Source organism: Phyllostomus discolor, chromosome 3, assembly GCF_004126475.2.
Source record: "Phyllostomus discolor isolate MPI-MPIP mPhyDis1 chromosome 3, mPhyDis1.pri.v3, whole genome shotgun sequence".
Taxonomy (NCBI): Eukaryota; Metazoa; Chordata; class Mammalia; order Chiroptera; family Phyllostomidae; genus Phyllostomus; species Phyllostomus discolor.
In genome coordinates, this window is record NC_040905.2 from 6145981 (window position 1) to 6157696 (window position 11716).

The window sequence follows — 11716 nt, forward strand, 5'->3', positions numbered from 1 at the left end:
TCTAAAAGCCAAAGAGAGGGAGAGAAACATCAATGTGAGAGGAGGGAAATATCCTTCAGAAGCCTTTTGTGTGCACCCTAACTGAGGACTGAACCTGCAATCTAAGCATGTGTCCTGACCAGGAACCGAACACTTGACCTTTTGGTTTGTAGGACAATGCCCAATCAACTGAGCTAAACTTGCTAGTGCTATAGGCTACATTTTAAAATTTTTATTTTAGTTATTTCTGGTCAAAATGGAAGTGTGTGTAGACATGCTTTGTGTCCTTGTGCAACCATAGGGAGAATTACAACCAGAATTCAAAACAAATAATACCCAGAACCATCAGAAAATCGAGCTCTATGGAAGTCTGACAACCAAGGATTTAAAGAAGCCACATTCATCTAGACAGATAGGAGGGGCAGAGTCACAGAGATGAATAGAGAGGCAGCAGCAGTGGCGGAATGGACGCTTACATATGGTGGTTAACAATAAGGAAGGATACCTTGGGAGCAAGTGGTCCCAGCCCCAGGCCAGACCACAGATCCCAGGGGTCCAGCACCAGAAAGATAAATGCCCATTGCCTCTGGCTGTAAATACCAGTGGGGGTTGGGGCAGCAGAAGAAACTGCTGAATTCTTGCTGCTTAAAGGGCCCACACAGACTTAGATCTATGCAAACGCACCTACTCGGGGTTTCATCACCAGGGCAGCAGCTGCAAGGGCACCAGTCACATTGGGGAAGTGGGGGAAGTGACTGGAAACAGGGTGAGTGCCGGGCAAACCTCCAGAAGCCAGGCAGCAGCACTGTCCCCTCTCCGAGCCCTCCCTAACCCCCACGGAGCCACAAAGTGGTGAAGCAGGTTGCCCCACCCTGGCGATTACCTAAGGCTCCACCCCATACAATTTACAGGTACCTTCTACAGGGAGTCAAAGCAGGTCTACCTAATACACAGAAACTAACACAGGGAGACAAAGAAATATGGCCCAAATGAAAGAACAGAACAGAACCCCAGAAGGAGAATGAAATAGAGGCGACCAACCTATCAGATACAGAGTACAAAACACTGGTGATCAGGATGCTCCAAGAACTCACTGAGTATGGCAAATGCATAAGGAAAGAAATGAACCTTACACTAAGTGAAATAAAGAAAAATCCACAGGGAACCAACAATAAAGGGAAGGAAGCCGGGATTCAAATCAACAATTTGGAACATAAGGAAGAAATAAACATTCAACCAGAACAGAAGAACAAAGAAAATGAACATAGGCTTAGGCACCTCTGGGACAATTTTAAACATACCGACATCCAAATCATAGGGGTGCCAGAAGGAGAAGAGGAAGAGCAAGAAATTGAAAACTTACTTGACAAAATAATGAAAGAAAACTTCCCTAACTCAGTGAAGGAAATAGACATACAAGCCCAGGAAAACTTTGATAACTTGGTGAAGAAAATAGACATATAAATCTAAGAAGACGGATGCCAAGAGGCCCACTCCAAGACACATCATAATTAAAATGCCAAAGGTTAAAGATAAAGAGAGGATCTTAAAAGCAGCAAGAGAAATAAGTTAGTTACCTACTGGGGAGTTCCCGTAAGACTGTCAGCTGATTTCTCAAAAGAAACTTTGCAAGCAAGAAGTATTCACAGTGATAAAAAGCAAGGACATACAACCTAGATGACTCTATCCAGCAAAGCTATCATTTAGAATGGAAGGGCGGATAAAGTGCTTCCCAGATAAGGTCAGGCTAAAGGAGTTCATCATCAACAAGCCATTATCACATGAAATGCTGAAGGGACTTATTTAAGAAGAAGAAGATGAAAACCATGAACATTAAAAAGGCAACAAATTCACAACTTCCAACAACTGAACCTCAGACAAACTACGCAAACAAGCAGAACAGGAACGGAATCATAGATATGGAGACCATCTGGAGGGTCAGCAGGGAGGGAGAAGAGGAAGATGGGGGAAAAGATGCAGGGATTAAGGAGCATAATTGGGTAGGTACAAAATAGACAGGGGCAGGTTAAGAATAGTTTAGGAAATGGAGAAGCCAAAGAACTCACACATGTGACCCATGGACATGAACAAAGGTAGGGGGATGGCTGGAGAAAAAGGGGGTACCAGGTGGAGGGAGGCAAAGGTGGAAAAATTGGGACAGTTGTAATAATATAATCAATAAAATCTACTTGAAAAACTTTTGATTTTACAGCAATGCAAATAATTAAAACCTTCTCTGGACTGAGTGCAGTTTCTGAAGGAATTCCCACCTTACTGGCTCTGGCATGAGCTTATGAAAGCATCCCTGCGTTACCAATACTGTTCAGGTCACAGAATTACTCCCGCAGGTATTTTTTAGATTATATTTGTTAAAGTAATACAAGTGAGTAAAAAAAAAATCTAAAGTGCAGCAGAATTTATCATGAAAAACAACACCCTCTCCCTTAGCCTTCCTAATCCCCGCAGAGTGCTACTTCTTTGGCGCAAACTCATTTAACTTTTTTTGTTCGTTTTTTGTTTTCACCACAAGTATTATTGACAGATTGAATAACACAGCTTTCGCCCAACTAGAAGGCACAACTGTGGGTCGAAACACTTTGCTCTACAGCCAAAATGAGAAAAAAAAAGCATCATCTTAGGAACTGGAAATCAGCACGTCAAGGACCCAAGTTCGCTTCTGCTGGTGGCGAGGGGGGGAAGAGGTTTCCCTCAGTCCCCTCGGGGCACCTGGGTGGGTCCTAAAATTAAACTGACAAAGAGCAACCGGAGAAAAGCACACACATGGATTTGGTACCAGTTTTGTGTCACCCAGGAGCCTTTGGAGGGGAGTGACACCCCGAGGAAGCAGCCCCGTGTGTCTGGCACTGGTTTGGTGGAGCGTTGTGGAGGGGCACGCTGGGCCAGAGAGGGGGAGATCCGTGCAACAGGCTGGGGGACCTCGGCAGGGCCTGGGTGTGAGGACTCTTCCCCGTGTCCCTTCAGAGATAAGGATGCTACAAATGACACACCTCCTCTTTCCTGGAATACACATACCTTCTCCTAAACAGTCACCTAGGAGTAACAGTGAAGGCATTTTACAGATGTAATAGACTCACAAGTCAGTTGACCTTAAGATAAGGAGGTTATCTGAGTGGCAGTGACAGAGTCACAAGAGCCCTTTCAGTCTGGGTCTAGAGGTCAGAGGCAGGTCGTCAGAGGGACTGGGAACATGAGGAGGATTCCACTTGCCATGGTTGACTTTCAAGATGGAGAAGGCCAAGTCCCAAAAAATACAGATAGCCTCAGAGCTGAGAGTCACCTTTGGTTGATGGATAGCAAGGAAACAGGGACTGGGTCCTACAACCACAAGGAACTGAATTCAGCCAGGAACAAGAATGAGCTTGGAGCAGGTCCTGCAGAGGGAAGGCAGGTCAGCCCACACCTTGGTCCCAGCCTTGTGAGACCCCCAGCAGAGAACCCAGCCACGCCACATCCGGGCTCCTGCCTGAGAGACCGTGAGCTAATAAATGAGAGCTGTTTCATGTGGCTGAGTTTGTGGTGCCTTGTAATGCAGCAATAGAAAACTAACACAGCCAATAAACAGCACCCTTGCCACCCTGATTATGCGAGCATGGTTCTCTGCCAGGCCACTCAGTGTACTAGAGTCTAGTGTCCTTCCCCAGCAGATTCAGGACACAGGGACCAGACTAGACAGAGCAGAGGAGGGCTGGGGGGATGGGTGAGAAAGGTGAAGGAACTAACAAGCACAAATGGTAGTTACAGAATAGTCTCGGGGCTGTAAGGCAGTGCGTAGAAAATACAGTCAACAAAGTGTCGCAAGTTCGATTCCCAGTCAGGGTACATGCCTGGGTTGCAGGCCACGGCCCCCAGCAACCGCACATTGATGTTTCTCTCTCTCTCTCTCCCTCCCTTCCTTCTCTAAAAATAAATAAATAAATAATCTTAAAAAAAAGGAAAACACAGTCAATAATGTCGTAATAACTAGGTGCGATGCCAGGTGGGTATTGGAAGTTTTGGGGGGAACACTTTGCAAAGTATGATTATCTAACCACTAAGCTGTGCACCTGAAACTAATACAAAATTATATTGAATGTCAGCAGTAATTGAAAAAACTTTAAAAATGTAAAAATTTAAAAAAGTGTATATGAAGATTTGTATGGGAGACACCAGAATTGTTGGGAGCTGGGAGAAGGTTAGGGGCTGGAGGGGATGAGCAAAAAGGAAAAAGGACTCACAGACATGGGCAACAGTGTGGGGATTGGTGGGGGTGGGTATAAGGGAACCAAATGATAATGGAAAAAATATAATAAAGAAAAAAATTTATCCAAAAGAACTTATGCACCCCAATGTTCATAGCAGCACAATTTACAATAGCCAAGTGCTGGAAGCAACCCAAGTGCCCATCAGTAAATGAGTGGATCAAAAAACTGTGGTACACTTACACAATGGAATTCTATGCAGCAGAAAGAAAGAAGGAGCTTCTACCCTTTGCAACAGCTTGGATGGAGCTGGAAAGCATTATGCTAAGTGAAACAAGCCAGGGGGTGAGGGACAAACACCATATGATCTCACCTTTAACAGGAACCTAAACAACAAAACAAAGAAACAAGCAAAATATAACCAAAGACACTGAAATAGAGAACTGACTGACAGTGACCAGAGGGGAGGGAATTCCAGGTGAAAAGGGGAAGGGTTTACAGGAACAAGTATAAAGGACATATAGACAAAAACTAGGGGTGGGTGGAAATAGGAGGGAGGTTAGAGAGGGCTGGGTGGGTGGGCTGGGATGGAAGTAAAAGATAGAAAATTGTACCTGAACAATAATTAAAATAAAATTTAAATTTTTTTAAAAAAGCCCTGGCTGGCATAGCTCAGTGGATAGGGCGCGGGCTGAGAACCAAAGCATCACAGGTTTGATTCCCAATCAGGGCACATGCCTGGATTGCAGGCCATGGCCCCCAGCAACCGCACATTAATGTTTCTCTCTCTCTCTCTCTCTTTCTCTCTCTCTCTCTCTTTCTCCCTCCTTTCCCTCTCTAAAAATAAAATAAAATCTTTAAAAAAGAATTTTAAAAACTTTAAAAAAGAATATATAAAGTTTTGTATGGGAAACATCAGAATTGCCCATTTCCAGACCTCATTGGTAAGCACAGTGATAAACAACCAGAATTTCATATGTAAAACATCGAATGGCATAAATATGTAAAATGTTTTGTATTTATATATAACAACCGACACAGCACACACACACACACACACACACACATTTTGCTTTGGTGACAAAGTGCTGTCCTTTGTTCCTCCCCCTCACTCTACCCCCTAAGCATCACTTTGCTCTGTGTTGCTCCAGTTGAAACAAAATCATGCATAATCTCATCTGTACATGCAATCTTAAAAAAACAAAAACAAACAAACCCAAACTCCCAGACACAGACCACGGACGGGTGGCTGCCAGAGGCAAGGGTGGGCAGGTGGGTAAAGTGGGTGAAGGCGGCCAAAGGCACAAACTGCCAGTTGTAGAATAAATGTCATGGGATGTCGTGTACAGCGTGGTGACATATACAGTATAGTGACTCTACCGTGTTGTGTATTGGAGAGTGGCTAAGAAAGTAGATCTGAAAAGCTCTCATCAGACACACAAAAATGTGGAACTGCCTGGTGATGGGTGTTAAAGACGTTGTGGTAAAAAAGGGGCATTATTTGTGCCAGACCCTGTATCTGGGAAAACAAAGTCTATACAAATAAGAATTCTCTGGAGTTGAGTGTCCCCTTCCATCCCCAAAGAGGAAGCCCGAGAGGCAGGGCTCTTCTTGTGTCAGTCACCTCAGCCCCTTTACTCCAGGCGAAGACAGGAAGTCACCTTACGGTGGCGATGGGTCCGTCTCAATCCCCCAGTGAAGGGTTTCTCAAGCGGCTTCCGTTTGCTGCATAAAAATGTAAGGCTGGTGGGCAAAGGCAAGGGTCACAGTAAGGTCTTCCTGCCCCCCTTGGTGGCTTAGCAGCAGTTTCTTCCATGGACCTCTGCAGAATTCTGGGGAAGAAGCGTCCAGTTGGCACAGGGAGGAGGGAGCACCTGGGGAACGGGCCCAGCCAACCCTCCAACTGAGAGTGGGAGTTAGGGAAACCGGCCAGGGCCACCTTCCCGGGCCACTGGCAGCAAGGCGCCCCTTGCCAGGGAGCAAACTTGCCCGACCAGGAGGCAAACTCGCAGCGGATGACTCAGGCTTCACAGCCGGGGCTCCGTGCCTTCCACCTCGGTGTGGGGTCAGCAGCCAAAGTTCTTAAGACCCTGCCGCTTAGGGTGTATCGTCTGAATCTGTGTGTGACCCGGGCGGCGGGGTGGGGGGGGGGGGCGGGGCGGCTGCCTCTGCAGAACCCCAGCACGGAGCATCCTCTAAGGCTGAGTAAGGCAGCATCCTCTGGACGCCATGACGCTGGGAAAGGCTGGGGGGGGCGGGGGCACAGAAGCTGTGTCCTTGTGCCCAGCCCCGCGTCTGAAGGTGCTCAGTTAACATCAGAGCCTAAAAGTTGCTAATAAGGAACACGGGACCTGGATTCAGTGACGACACCCCAAGGTGGCAAGCACAGCGACAGGGCTGGTCGACAGGAACCTCTCTGTCTTTAGCCGGTGTGTGGAAAGCAGGGGTGCCCTGCTGGGGACTGCATTCTCAGACTGCTCCCGCGGAGGAGACAGGGAGGACTTGAGAGGGACACACCGCAGCTCTTGTGAATAAAGGTGAATCCACTTGTAATCGATGGCTGGGAAAAACAAAAATAATGTGGTTGTATTTAGGACCCAAGCCAACGGAACAAGCTGTACTATTTGCTGTAGATACTATCGCAGACATGGGAAGCATGCAGCCCACAGGTGACGGAGGCTAGGCTCTGAGTCCCCGACAGGACAGGCCCCAACAAGGCTTCTTGTGCCTGGGTGTCACCCTTAACACACACACACACAGAAACACACACACACACACACATGCAAACAACTTTTTTTTTAAAATGTTAGAAATAGCTCCTTGATCCAAAATGGAATCAAGTGACTTCCCAGGGGTAAAAGAAGAAAGGGGTCATTTCTAGTCCCCAAACTAAATTTCAAAACCAATTTTCCCATATTTCAGGCAGAGACATCAGAGGCAAAAAAGACAGGGCCGTGTATGTGGAACTAATATACTCACCTGACTGCTGTGTAAATCATTCAAACGAAATACTAGTTTTAATAGTCTTGGCGTGAGTTTTGGGGGTATTAGCAATTGCTATTTAAAAACACATACAACTTTGAAATTGTACGTGAGTTTTTTTATAAGCTAAACATTCCTGGAAACTGTCAGTATTGCATTTATTTTTACAAATTAAAATCAATTATAATGTTTATTTTAAAGATTTTACTTATTCATTTTTAGAGAGAGGAGAAGGGAGAGAGAAAGAAACATCAATCTGGACCCACAACCCTCCTTGACCCAGGAACTGAACCGATGACCTTTTGCTTTGCAGGTTGACGCTCAACCCACTGAGCTACAGTCAGGGCTGAAGTCAATTTTGAATGAAGCAGGAGAGTTTCTTATTTAAAGAAATTTCTGCAGATAATCCTTTGGACACTCATGAGCATTGTTTTCCTTAATGGAAAAGGAACATTATTTTTCAAAGCTAATTTTGACATTTGGTTATCTGTTTGTGGCGCGAGCATTAGTGGTTAAAGAAAGCACTGATTGCTTTGGTCAGTAGGGCCTTACCGAAATCCTTGTAGACACATCGGTCTGTCCATCTGCCCGAGGAGAGGGTGAAACCTGGACTGTTGTGGAGACAGAGAAGCAGGCACAACAACAGAAGAGTAACCTGTCTCTCGGAACAACTGCGATACGCTGTGAGAAAAATTCGAAGCTGGAGGGAGAGGCCATGAGCTTGTGAACGTGGGGAACCTCTGGAAGCCAGGAAAGGCAAGTAAACAATGGTCCCCAAGGTGCCGCCGCAAGGTGTCCCCTCGAAATTGTGTCCAGAGAGACTCATTTCAAACTTTGGACCTCCGGAAATTTAGACAGTAAATTTGTGTTATTTTAAGTCATTAAAAAAAAAAGATCGTTGTGAAGATTTCGTGTACAGCACCGTGCTCGCCACACAGGAGGATCTCAGGAACTATCTGCTGGTTTTGGGGCCGACTGCAGTCTGCTTTGAGAGCGAAGGCACGCTTTCCAGCTGGACTTTCACGCTCGGATTCCTGGCGCTGGGGCACCTTTTAGACGTGACAGCCTGGCCTCACCCGCATCCTCGTGGAGAGTTGGGGAAGGACCTGCCTTGTGCCTTAAAAAAATTTAAGCCCTAGCTGGCATAGCTCAGTGGATTGAGCTCGGGCTGCGAGCCAAAGTATCACAGGTTCGAATCCCAGTCAGGGCACGTGCCTGGGTTGCAGGCCACGGCCCCCAGCAACCGCACATGGATGTTTCTCTCTCTCTTTCTCCCTCCCTTCCCTCTCTAAAAATAAATAAATAAATCTTAAAGAAAAATAAGGGAGGAAAGAGCATTGTCTTCACTCAGCCAGAGAGGTGACAGGTGACATTGCGGAAGTCACTAAGAGGACAGGGCGTGTCTGTGCCCTTAGCAGCAGCAGCAGCAACTTCGTGTGGGTCACGGGCAGCTGAGGAGACAGGAGGGCAGCAAAAATAAGAAATAATTCTGTGCCCGAGCAAGAGCCCACAAGGTGCCTCTTCCGGAGCACAGTGGGGACAATGGCCCTGCGCCCTGGGGGGTGCGGAGGGCCACATTGCAATAACGTAAACTCTGACCGTTCAGATGGTGGGGTTACAAGACGTCTTCCCTGAGCATCCCAATAGTGCGCCTTATCTTTGAGTCACGTGTGTTCACAACATGGAAATAGCTTGTTTTATGGATTTGAATTGGGTGGGGGAAAAGTTAGAAAATGTCATAGCTTTCCCTCCCCTTACCTCCCCCAACCTTTTTTTTTTTTAAATCAGACCCACCGAGACGTCGGTGGGGGGAAATTAGAGAGAGAAGACAAGAGGGAAAGATCAAGTACAGCTACAGCTTTGTGAAAGGAGCAGGTGAGCTGAGGAGCTCCGGAATGTTTTGTTTTTGGTTCTCCCCTCTGCTTCCACTTGCCGCCGCACCTCCTTCCCCAGCGCCGTTCAAGGCCGAAGTTCAAGGACGGTAACTCTTACTGACTTTCTTGTGGGGTCGAAGAAATGGTTCTTTGGGTTTGACTTCACTCATTGATATCTCTTTCTTCTCTTTCCTTAAGGGTTAGAAATTCTTAAGAAACTGCATTCAATTTCTCTTCTTGCCCTGCATTTACTCCCATATCGTCTGCTGTCGTCCTAGTACATGCGACAAGGTTTTCTGCTCCCTGATTGGGCGCAGTTTGGGTACATGCTGCCCCAAGCAGGGCAAGGTAGGGCAGGGCAGGGCAGGGCTGCCAACCCACTGTCATGTCAGCAACTCAAACTCTGTCACCTCGAATAGCATATCTTTCTCCTTGGAGCAAAGATTACTTATTTGAGGAACTGTGAAAAGCCAGCATCCTCATTTTAGGTACTAAAAAAACCTTAGAACTTAGGAACATAGCAGGAACTCTGAAAATCATTTGGTCCAAACTTCTCATTTTAAAGATGAAGAGAATGAGGGCCAGACAAAAATGAGGTTAACAAGGGCAAGCTCAAAGCCAAGTTTCCTGATTCAGAGATCGTGTATCCAGCCCCCTCACCAAGTGTTGAGGGAAATAATGACCCAGATCAACGACATGCATTCCAGAAAATAGTTACTAAGGATCTGCTTCGGGCGAAGCGTCGTGCTAGATGCTAGAGGCCATGGAGACACGAGCCAGAACAGCATCTGTTCCCAAGAGCTTCCAATTTGGGGGTGGGTGGGAAACGACACCAACAGGTGGGATAACTGTCATGTAAGCCAGAGTAACACATGTTGCATGAGAGTGACGGGGTTGTGAGGAGGGAGACCGGACATCCTACCCTGTGAAGGATATTAGGAAAGGATTCACGGAGGGGACGTTGTTACCAGACGAAGGGGTCCATCTGCCTGCCCACATCAAAGGCCAGCCAAGCAGGAACAGAAGTTTGCACCCAAGGAAGTAAGGGCTTATTGACCGAGGAGATGGCACCGTGCCCCGAGTCACAGGTGAGAAGCGCTCCGAGGCCTGGCTCCCGGGTGGCTTCCAGAGGGTGGGTTATGTACCCAGGGGATGGGTTATGTAAGGAACAGAAATCACAGGTCACGGTGACCAAGGGAGCTGGGGGCGTGGGCTCCCCCGATTGGTTGGGACCAGCTCAGGGTGCAGTGGGTCACTGTACAAGGACCTGAGGTCAGCCGTGGATGGTGCTGCTCTGTCTGGTTTCCTGAGGATGTGGTTTGATTCAGCTTTCACGGGCCCGGGACTGAAACACATGTGACATCAAAGTGTTATCTTTAGCGTGACAAAAACTCTGTTTCTGTGGTCGGACAGACCTCATGCTTTCTTCCTGCAACAGTCTGATGCTGGCCAGAATCTGATGTTCGAAGGGTTTAATGATTAAGAAAGTGAGGGGACACACAGAAAGGAAAAAGGGTCATGTTTAAAAAGTGGAGTTTCTGTGCGGTTACAGTATCATTTGCGGTGAATTTCGAAAGATGGATGAGATTTTGGTGGGTGGAGCTGAGGAGGGCAAGACACTGTAGACAGAAGAAGAGCTCAAGCTAAAGCACAAACATGGGAAATATTCACACGAGAAACATCTGAAGCTGTAGAGAGTTTTCATGAGTTTGCAGCAAAACCGACAACCTATGCCTGGAAGCAAGATCTCTAGTGCTCCAGAGAATAACAGCGTGCGGTTTCTTTTACACAATTGGAATTAAGGAAGAGGACACAGAGAGGGGGACAGCAGGCTGGGACGGACCGCAGCACAGTTAGGACCGTGTGCTCTCCTGAGGGTGGTTACGTCTTCCAGGGGTGGTACCTGCGGCATTTCCAAGGGCTGCCAACCAGGATGCACAGGGCGAGGGACAGAACTGGCTTGAGGACCTTCCACCAAAGACGTCACAGGCCTGGGGCGTGGCTGCCCACCGTGACCTGCCCATTCAGGGATTTATTATTTATTACACCAACGCCTTTTCCTCCACAGAAAGGATAGATTGAATTTGAGGAAGAGCAAATCACCTGGTTTGCTGAGAAAATTCTGCAATAGACCAGAATACTGTTATGGAGGGCTTTAACTGAATGTGGCTTTTGGTATGAATTCTGTAAGAAATGAGGAATGTTCCATTCGTGCCTTCGGGTGTAAAGATGGAGGACTCCACCTGGCCTGGTGCTTTTCGGCGCAGGAGGGTAAGAAGGTCAGAGCCACGCTGCAGCCCCAATGCAGGCACAGAGTGTAAGACAGACGGGAGGAAAGCATGTTCCTTGAGTGAGGCAGGAAGAGACGGGAAACCCAGAGTGTTGCACAAGAATAATATGGGGCACACGCACAGCCAGTCACATGTGGGGGCCAGGAGGAAGGAGACATGCATCAGAGTAAGGCCATAACCGCAGACCTTGGCAGCCAGCTTAAGGACCAACAGAGCCAAGAGATGTCTTGAGCAGGAACTGATGGTGCAAACTAAGGGTGAGGCAGGGGGGTTCAGGGACCTGCGAATAAGGGGCTCACTAGTTGGGACTATTCTCCTACGCCGGGCATCCAGATGACACATAGGAAATTAAACTGGTATAATAGATATAGAATTGCAAAGTGAGTACTAG